Here is a 9,125-nt window from a genome sequence, read left to right as displayed (position 1 = left end):
ATTATGACCAGTAATTTTACTATAGTGTCCATAAGCCTAACTGTAGTAGTTACCCATTTGTTGTTTTTTGTCCCTAGAAAAATTCCATGAATGCTATATTGTCATCATTTTTTTTTTGTTTTGGATCAGTGCTTCAAAATCTGCAGGTACCTAACTAACATAGTAGCTATTGTGAACAATTTTTTTTAAATGAGCTTTTACAATCAAATCAAAACTCAAGCTTTCCAAAGATGTTTAGCCCTTTGTAGCAATGAGTTCCAAATATTTTTCTTCCTTTGCACTTCTGGTTGCAAATTTAACCATCCTTGCATTTGTGCAACAGAAATACTGATCAGGAAGACTGGAAATTGTGTATCTTACATGATTTTGAAAATGATTTTTAGAAAACTTTGCAGGCAGGCTGTTGTAATGTTAATTTAGTCATGCAATACAAAAAAGTAAAATTTTCTGTTAGTCACATATTTAGAGAGAGGCAAGGATTTCTTTTGTTCCCAAGTTTACTTTTTAAAGCTGTTAAGTAGATTTCCCTTGAACAAGAGGATAGTGAAATCATAGCGGTGGTTATTATGTGTGAAATGTTTTCCTAATGTATAGGCAGACAAGGTTCCTTGGGTGAATCTGATATCTTTTGTCTTAGACCAACACGGCTACAACCTACACCCCTGCTTCCTAATGTGTAAGCATTAATCTTTGTTTATTTAAACCAAGGTTTTTAGCAATCTTATTCAGATTCTAGTTTTAGGAAATTTAGCCTAATGGTTTACAAAAGATCGTTTATATGCTGGGTAAGGAAATCTTTAACACCATCCACAGGGTAAAATGACTAGTTTTTTGTAATCACTAGAGGGCACCAACACCCAATTCTTTCTTTCTTTTCACTCGTCATATCTCAGAATAGATTGGCATGCTGGAAAAAAAATCATAAAAAATATATGTAATCAAAAAAGTAGGTTATTACAGCAGCACATTCATGCTACTTTAGTTAAAATTCTGTCAGTATTTCTACTACAAAACTTCTTTTCTGAGGGGTTTATCACTTGGCTGTGAAAATCTCCTTGAGGGCTAAATCTGACACACAAGATCTCAACCCTAGAGCATTTTTTTTTTTTCCAGCTGGTTTGGCTGTTCTTAGGCTCTGGCTTGTGAAGATGTAAATATTTTTGTGGTTGTAGATACTTAGCTGTTTCCTTATGTCTAGTTAAGCTTCGTTTTTTAAGTTTTATTGTGCAAATGCATCAAGACAGGCCAGTTGTCTGCAGCTGTATTGTATATGGGTGGAGAAAAGTTTAGAAAAAAATGCTCTCAAACTTCTTCGACTGACTGAATTGCACTCTAAAAATACCATTATAACTAGAATTTTTTGTCTTCATTTTGTAGTGCTTCATGAATGGAGCATATTCCTTTGAAGAATCTTTTTTTGCGCACACATGAATAGTTTGAGTTTATTATTTCGTAGTGGTCAAATTAAAATATGAGCAATAGAATATTTTAAGCAATACAAGCTCTGTCTAGGTTAGAGATTTTGGTTGTGTAGTGAGTTGAGTTAATTGCCAATTAATTCAAAGTAACTAACACAACTGTAAATGTTAGCCTGGGTGATCCCCAGGTGTTTGTTCCTGGTGCTCTTGCCCGCTTTGATCAATGCAATAAATGTTTGTTCCTTACTGTGGTGATCAGCCTGGGCTAATGGACAAATGTTTGTAGCTGGGAACAAATGTGCACCACACTAGCCTTTACAAGTGTATAAAGCATATCTAGCTGACTGGCAGTCTTTTAACTCCATTTAGAGGAGTCTAAGGGTGAAACAACACTGGGTTTGTATTGACTGTGGGGGTGAAGGTGAGTTGTCACACAGGTGTTGCCCCTTATCTGATGGCCACCCTCAGACAATGCTATCCTGATGGTGATGCTGCTTCACACCTGAGCTATAGGCTAATGCTGAGGGGGGCTTGGTAACCACTTGTTTTGCAGTCTGGCCATCTGGGTGCTGATGACCTTCCAACAATTCTTGCCAGCAATTCTTGCACCATGGCTAGAAGAAGCAAGTTCCCCTACAATTCTCTGGAAGAAAATTGTCAAGTGCCTCCACCTATTGCAGTGGGACTATTCCCAAATTCTTGCTACCTCACACCTGTGAGTGCTGCATTAGCATGGACTCAGGACCGGTTGTTCAGGTATTGCTGTAGTCGGTGTATATTGATTTTTATTTAGTGGATGGTTAATGTAAAATACATGCACAGTTTCTGGAGCAGGGGCTGCAACCCAGGATCCCCACTTCAAGGCCGGTGGCTTAAAAAGCGTGCTGCAGACTTACGTTCTCTCTTGTGCCCTCTTTCCAGCTTGATGAATCTCGAATGTCTCTTCTGCACCGTGGGTCCCCCTCCAGCTGAAGGGATGAAAGTTTTCCCCACTCAGAGTAACTTGTAGCCTCAGAGGTAAGGCACTTTTCTGCAGGGTGGGAGCTGAGGAGATTCAAATCACTTGGTTGAGTGGAAAGTTGACCACTAACTCTTGCAGTAAGGGGTGGGGTGTGATTTACACTCCTTGAAAAGAGAGCAAGTCAGGGAGTAAATGCTTTTTTGAGAAAAAAGTGTATGTGCCTCAAATAGAGAGGTGCCTAAGCTCCAGGGAGGAGCAAGTTTTCAACTAAAACCCTGTCCTCATTGACCAGTGCCTCCTTTTTTGATATGCAGACTGTAGGACATATTCTGCTCAGTATGCTGTTTTGGAGCTTCTATGCTCTGTACAAGGCACCTGGGTTTCATATTCCACCCTGGGAGGCCAGGCATATCAATCTGTTATTGGATATGGACTTTAGGAGTTAAATCTCATTGGCTTGTTCAGTGAAATTTGGCTTCCTCAATGCATTAGCTGTTTTTGAAAACACATCTTGATTAAAGTGTCTTAGGCTGTGCAACACTGAATGGAACAAGGTCTAAATGGCCGTGTAGATACAGGTCCCTGGAACGTGCGTGCAACTCTGTAGTGCAGTTGCCCAAACTCATGTGCTGTCAATGTTGGCTAAACAGCAGAACTGGGTAGGAATAAATGAAAAATTTCAACTGTTGCTTTGTTTCTGATTCAGAAGGGAAAAACATATATTTCCAAATTCTTTGTGAAACTATCATTTCATCCAGCATCAGTAGGGACAATCCACCTGATTTGGCCTCTCATGGACCCCATTGGGCTGTTGACAGAACCAGGCTGCCAGAATCACTTGCAGCCAGCACTGAAGAGCTGGCAGGAGACCAGGCCAGCAGGGTTGTTTGGGACTTGCCTGGTTTCCAGCAGCCCTGTGGAACGTTTCCATTTTGACAAACTGACAAATTCTGACAAAGCATGTTTTTTTGTTTTTGTTCTTTTTTTGGACATGTTTCCAATCAGCTGTATTGTGCAGTGAAAATATTCTCACTGTCTTGGAACAAATGTTATGTAGTGTGGCTAGACTAGCAATTTGCATCACATCAATTAATTTGTGTTAATTCTCAATCACTTGGTTCAAGTTACAACGCAAATGAAAATTTTAGTTTAGGCAGGCCAGCATTCTGGGAGGGTCTGCTAGCTGGAGTCATGAATTTAGTTCTTTAGGGCCAGATTCTATTCCACCAATTAGGCATGCAAATACTCTTCCACTGCACCTTGCTTGAGTCCCTGAAAATTGATTAATGTGTCTACTTTTGCAACAACTGCTGTTTTAACCTTAAGACTGAGTAGCAACTGCAGGTTAGATTTCCCTTGATTTATTGAGGGTTCTGTATGTGCGAATTCACTCTTATGCGGTGACCCATTTTATACCAAAAATTTGTTATATGCGAGGTAAATTCACACATATGCGATCAGTATGGCGGAAGCCCGCAGTCAGCTGCTTTGTGTAGTGCACTGTGGGAGTGATGCACACCAAAATATAGTCCCCTGTGTGTATCTGTGCTCCTCACTCATTGTTTGTGACTTGTTTCTGTAGTTGCCATCCCCATTATGGCTTTTAAGCGTCCCACTAGCTTATCTCCTATCCCTCTCCCTGGTCCATCAATGGAGCCTTTACCATCCTCTCTTCACACCAACTAAATGTTCACCACCACCCTGTGCTTGTGTGTACCATCTGCTGTTGGTGAGCACCGAAATTGTCTTGTAAAAGTGGTAGAAATGGGCCTGGGGGTCAGTACAGTCAAAGTCTTGGAACATATCCCTATTTGTTACATTGTAAAGTGGGTTCCCTTTATGTGAATTTGAGTTATGCGCCCAGGAATGCATGTACAGCATAAAACAAGGGAAACCTGTAAGTAGTGATGAGGGGCACCCACCCACCCTTTGTGTTAACAGCTATTTCGGAGATACCAGCAAGGTGGGATGGCATAGCACTTGGGAGCCCAAAAGGTGGATAGAATCTGGCCTCTGATCTGTAGCAATTATTCATTTCCTAGATTGAAGTACATACCTAATTGCTAATAAATAACCTTTGGGTTACAGGGATTTCTGTTAGTGTGTCAAGAACAGCTGTTTACTCTTTGACCGTATGAAAATTTTCTTACAAGCATTCAGGTAGATCTATATAATAGTCAAACTGTCTTTGACCCTTAGATTGCTTTTTATTGTCTCAGAACTGTTTTTAATCAGAGCAAATGCTAAGCATATGTTTAAGAGCTTTTTGATGGCAAACGGCTTTGTCCTACTTATTTCCTTTCCTAAAATTAGTTGGTTAAGAGGTTTCAGAAAGTCATGTTCCTATGATTGTTTTTGTGTTGCTTCAGTAACTCTAGAGCATTTATCCATGTAATAGCATGGTCTTTTGCTTCACTGCTTATGTAGCCCTCATGCTTCAATAACTTTGTTTGATAAGATTCAGATGAAATACTGCTTAGTCTATTTTGTTTTTAAATGCTTATTTATAGCAAAAAAGGAAAACAAACATTTTAAGATATAATCAATTTGACTTAAAGGCTAATTAGGCTTCAAAATATATATTAAACAAATTGTTCAGTCATAATTTATAATACATGTAAATGCTGCTATTTGTTGTGCTATGTTTGAAATATGACTTATCTGTAAGTAAATTTGCTGTGAACATAGAGGTTTTTAACTATATTTATTGTAACCGCAGAGGCTTTTAGCTATTCGTATGCATAAAAAAAACTTATGTAGTGTGACATGGTCATGATCTAGATTGATTTAGATGGGCAAGGACTGTATGATTTCAGCAGAACTTCTCCCAGGAAAGGAGCTGTAGACAGTGATTGGAAAGAGGACAGTCAGGGCACAGGCACAGTATTCAAGATATAATTGGTCTTTTACGACATGGATCCTTTCGGAGTACCAGGGCTATACTATCTCCTGATAGAGCATTTTCTGTAAGGCAGCTTTCTGGCAGGTGAATGAAACTCCATTTGCTAAAACATAATTTAATGGCTGTGTATCTCAACTAAGCCAATAGTCATGCAACATGGAATTAATACAAATTTTATGAGGGCATACCTTTTTACTTTCAGTTCTTTTATTACTGAGGAAAAACAGTGGAGGTCAGTAAGTTACAGCTACTTTGAGCCAAACATGAATGTAGATTTAAAGTCTGATAGTCATCACAGAGAAAACCCTACTAGTTCTTTCCTCTCCCTTATGTCATTGAGATATAGCTAATAACTACTGTGGCAGTGCAGCACAGGGAAAAAAGTGGCCTTTCATACAGCTGGATCCTACACCATGTAAGTCTTAATAGCTTAAAACCAATATCAAGGATTCAATACTTGCTTGAGGGGAGAGGACTGTGCATCCCTGAAGAAAAGCTACTTGGCTTTAGGTGACTTTTCTCTGAGTAGTGTTTGCTGTAGTCTTGGCTCTTTGGGTTGGCATATGTAAGTCATATTTACGAACTTATTAAATTCAAATAGATGCTGGAATTTTGCAAGGTACATTGCAAGACCATTTGTTCCTAGAATGGTTTTTCTTGGCAAAGGAATGCATGTTAAGAATCAGTTACACTTCTACTATTTCTACTAGCTGTTGTTAGAAATTGACATTAAATACTACACATTCACACACAAAAATACTTCTGTCTGTCTTGTTTCTGTATTGGTAACCTGGAGATTATCACAAGATTCTTATGTTGCCTGCCATTCAGTTGTTCCTATATAATAGAAAATCTACTTGATGACTAACTTGGGATACAAATGTTGTCTTCAGAACTTGTCTATTGAGGGACTCTTTTGTGAGCTGTAGATGAAGACTTCACTAGAACTGCAGATGTGACTTAGCTACTGACCCCTTCAGGGAGAAGATGTAACAAGTTGGGCCTAGAAGCAGGAGCATCAAGTGTGTTGTTATCTTGCTGAAAACTCCAAAAAAACCCAAAAACAAAACAAAACAAAAAAAAGGCAGTATGTAAAATGAGCCATTTGGGGCAGCAGTGTTGTGATTGTTGTGCCAGACTTGGAATTCCTTATCTAGTTTTCAGACCATATGTTGTTTACTTTGTCTCCTTCTTCAGTGTCCAAGAAGAAGAAAAAGGGACCCTGGTTCTCCTGGCTCAAGAATATTCTTATGAGTCTTTTTTTTTTTTTTTAATGAAGGAAAAGCATAAGCAATTGTAATCTCCTGCTTCATTCTCAGACCTTTTGTTCTATATCACTTGTGCTTAAAGTGTATCTCATTTACTTGTAAATTATTGATGTCTGAGGGAGTTTTTTTGGAGAGCAGAGAATCATTGATAATCTGAACTGTGTTCAGTTTTTGGCTCTGTTTTAAGAGTGAGAGTGGCGTGTAGTCAAATTAAGTGAGCATGTAGATTTGTTGCATTTATTCTGAGAGGCAATATGGCCAAGTGTACAAGACCTAGGTCTGTTCCAAATAAGGCAGAAACAATATTGTGAAATGATGGAGGTAAAGTAAACTGGTGTCCAGGTTCCCAACCTAGTGAATACCACAGACTACTGGACATCTTGAATAACAAGGACAACCAAGCTGGCTGGTAAAGTCAGCTTGAAGAAGGTTTGGGACTTCTACGGTAACCTTTGACCAGAGAACCTGAGAATTAAGGGCTCCTGTTCATGTGCAGAGAGATTGCTCTGACACGCTGTAATTACAGTGCATCAGAACAGACATAATTATTGCAGTCCAGCAGATTCCAGCATCATGTCTATCAGTGTCTTCAGGCTGAAAAATGGTGGTGAAATGCTTCAAGCTAAAGCTTGTTTGAGCTTTAGTTCAAACCGCCCCACTGCCGTTTTTCAGTGAAGCGATGCTGATACATATTACGTGGGGATCCTGATACATGTGTTGCTCTTAATTACCATGGCTCTCAGACCTTTGCTAATTAAAGCGTGCACCCCCCGCCACCAGAGTACGTCTATAAATGCCCTAAGTGACCGGTCTTGAATGTGACAAGGGAAATCTTTCACAGGCTCATTGCAGCATGGAGACAGCAAAGCATCCGATTCCAGTACTATTTCACTCTTGCACCAAATTCCACATCATGAAGAAGCAAGAACTTTTAAAACCAATACTGGAAAAACTACCTATGTTTCCCTGACCACATGCTTGGAAGTGGCTGAACTATTACTGCTGAAATGTTTCTTTTAAAAAATACAACTTGCAGAGGGTCTGACTTTTTTTTTTTTTTTGCTGAAGGGGAGGAGTGGGGCTAAGATGATGGATTCCCAGCCCCCCAGTGTGTGGGGAAAGGGGTGAGTATATGGGTACAAGTGATGTGTTGGAAAGGGTGTGTGTGTGGGCACAGGTGCTGTGGTGGGTGGGGTGGGGAGGCATGTGCCCCTGAGATTTCTGTGCCCACAGTGGGGTACAGGGCTGCAGCCAGGCTGAATCAGCTCCAGGTAGGAGCTGCCTTCCATGGTCCAGCAGGTGGGACTTGGAGCGGGAGGGCCTTTGCATGCTCAGTGCCTATGACAACTCAAGGGGGAAACCATACATAAACATTTCATTTTTAACAGTTAAAAAGTTGCCACAGTTATAAGCAACATACAAGAGAATTATGTTGGGAATGCTTAAGCAGTCTTATCTGTGGATGCAGCAGGTACTAGGGTGCAATCTTAGCTATAGTGTGACTGGTATGTGTGTAAAATATATTTATATTAATAATCCTCACAGTGTACAAACAAAATCATTGGGCACATCCAGATGAACCCGCACATGCCTTTTGCCACGTGTCAAAGGTCTAGGACTGTGCGTGTGGAACTGCCCCAGCCCAATGGTGCATGGGGCCTGTGTATGCAGGACCCAGGCCAATGTGACGGGCAGTCCCCTGCGAATGGTGCAAGGCCCCGGGTGACAGCCCAAGTGGCCTAGAGAGCTGCCTGAAGGTGCACAGCACTGCGCTGAGCTGGGCTGGGCCAGTATGATGTGGCACAGGCAGTGCCAGGCAGCCAGGACTGAGCCACACTGCCCCATGCCACTTGGGGGGAGGGCTGTGCGTGGAGGCCCTAAGCCCCCCAGTGGCTGCTGTGGGTGAACCGTGGGCCACGTGGAGGGTCATGTGGACCCTGTTGGGGGGAGTCAGTTTGCTCAGGGGTGGCTGCACCCTGTGGGGAGCAGGGCACCCCTGCCTCCTGAGCAGCCTCCCCCCCCATAGTATTCACACACCTTATGACACCCTCCACACCTACCCACATCCTCTCATACCCCTTTCCACCCCCACTCCTGGAAACCCCATATCCCCCCATCATGCCCAACTGCCAGACAGGATGAGTCCTGCTGGCAGCAGCTGTGGCAGCAGGGGCAGCTATCCCCACATCCTAGTTAGTGAAGGGGTCAGGGGGAGCTCTAACTGTTTTACCAAAAGCAAACATGGAAGCATATAGATACGTAGAATTATTTATTATGATGATAGAGACACTGGTAGGCTTCCAAATTGCTTTAAAGTAGTAAATATATCAATAATACATTGCTCAACTGATATCTATATCATGGTCTTTTGTTTTAATTTGGGAAGAACATGGATTTTGTGGTATTTTAAAGAGTGAATTTGGGATTTTTTTTTTTATCAGAGATTTTGCAGTTTTTAAATGGGGAACACCAGGATTCCTGCTAGTGAGGCAAGTGGCAGGACCCAGGCCGAGGAGCCTGCTAGGGCTGGCACCCAGGACCCAGCTGGAGGTGGCAGACCTCCTGGCCAACTGGAG

At 41.5% G+C, this 9,125-nt stretch overlaps 1 long non-coding RNA gene across 1 annotated transcript; it reads left to right on the top strand.

Moving 5' to 3' along the window:
- Positions 1 to 1,682: 1,682 nt before the first annotated feature.
- LOC132249516 (uncharacterized) lies at positions 1,683 to 7,590 on the top strand. The gene is made up of 4 exons (XR_009460990.1): positions 1,683 to 1,839; positions 1,972 to 2,174; positions 2,340 to 2,435; positions 6,479 to 7,590. It is a non-coding gene; the product is annotated as an uncharacterized LOC132249516 (long non-coding RNA).
- Positions 7,591 to 9,125: the final 1,535 nt, after the last annotated feature.

The sequence above is a fragment of the Alligator mississippiensis genome, chromosome 3 (genome assembly GCF_030867095.1).
Source record: "Alligator mississippiensis isolate rAllMis1 chromosome 3, rAllMis1, whole genome shotgun sequence".
Taxonomy (NCBI): domain Eukaryota; kingdom Metazoa; phylum Chordata; order Crocodylia; family Alligatoridae; genus Alligator; species Alligator mississippiensis.
This window is presented reverse-complemented; position numbering and strand designations above follow the sequence as displayed.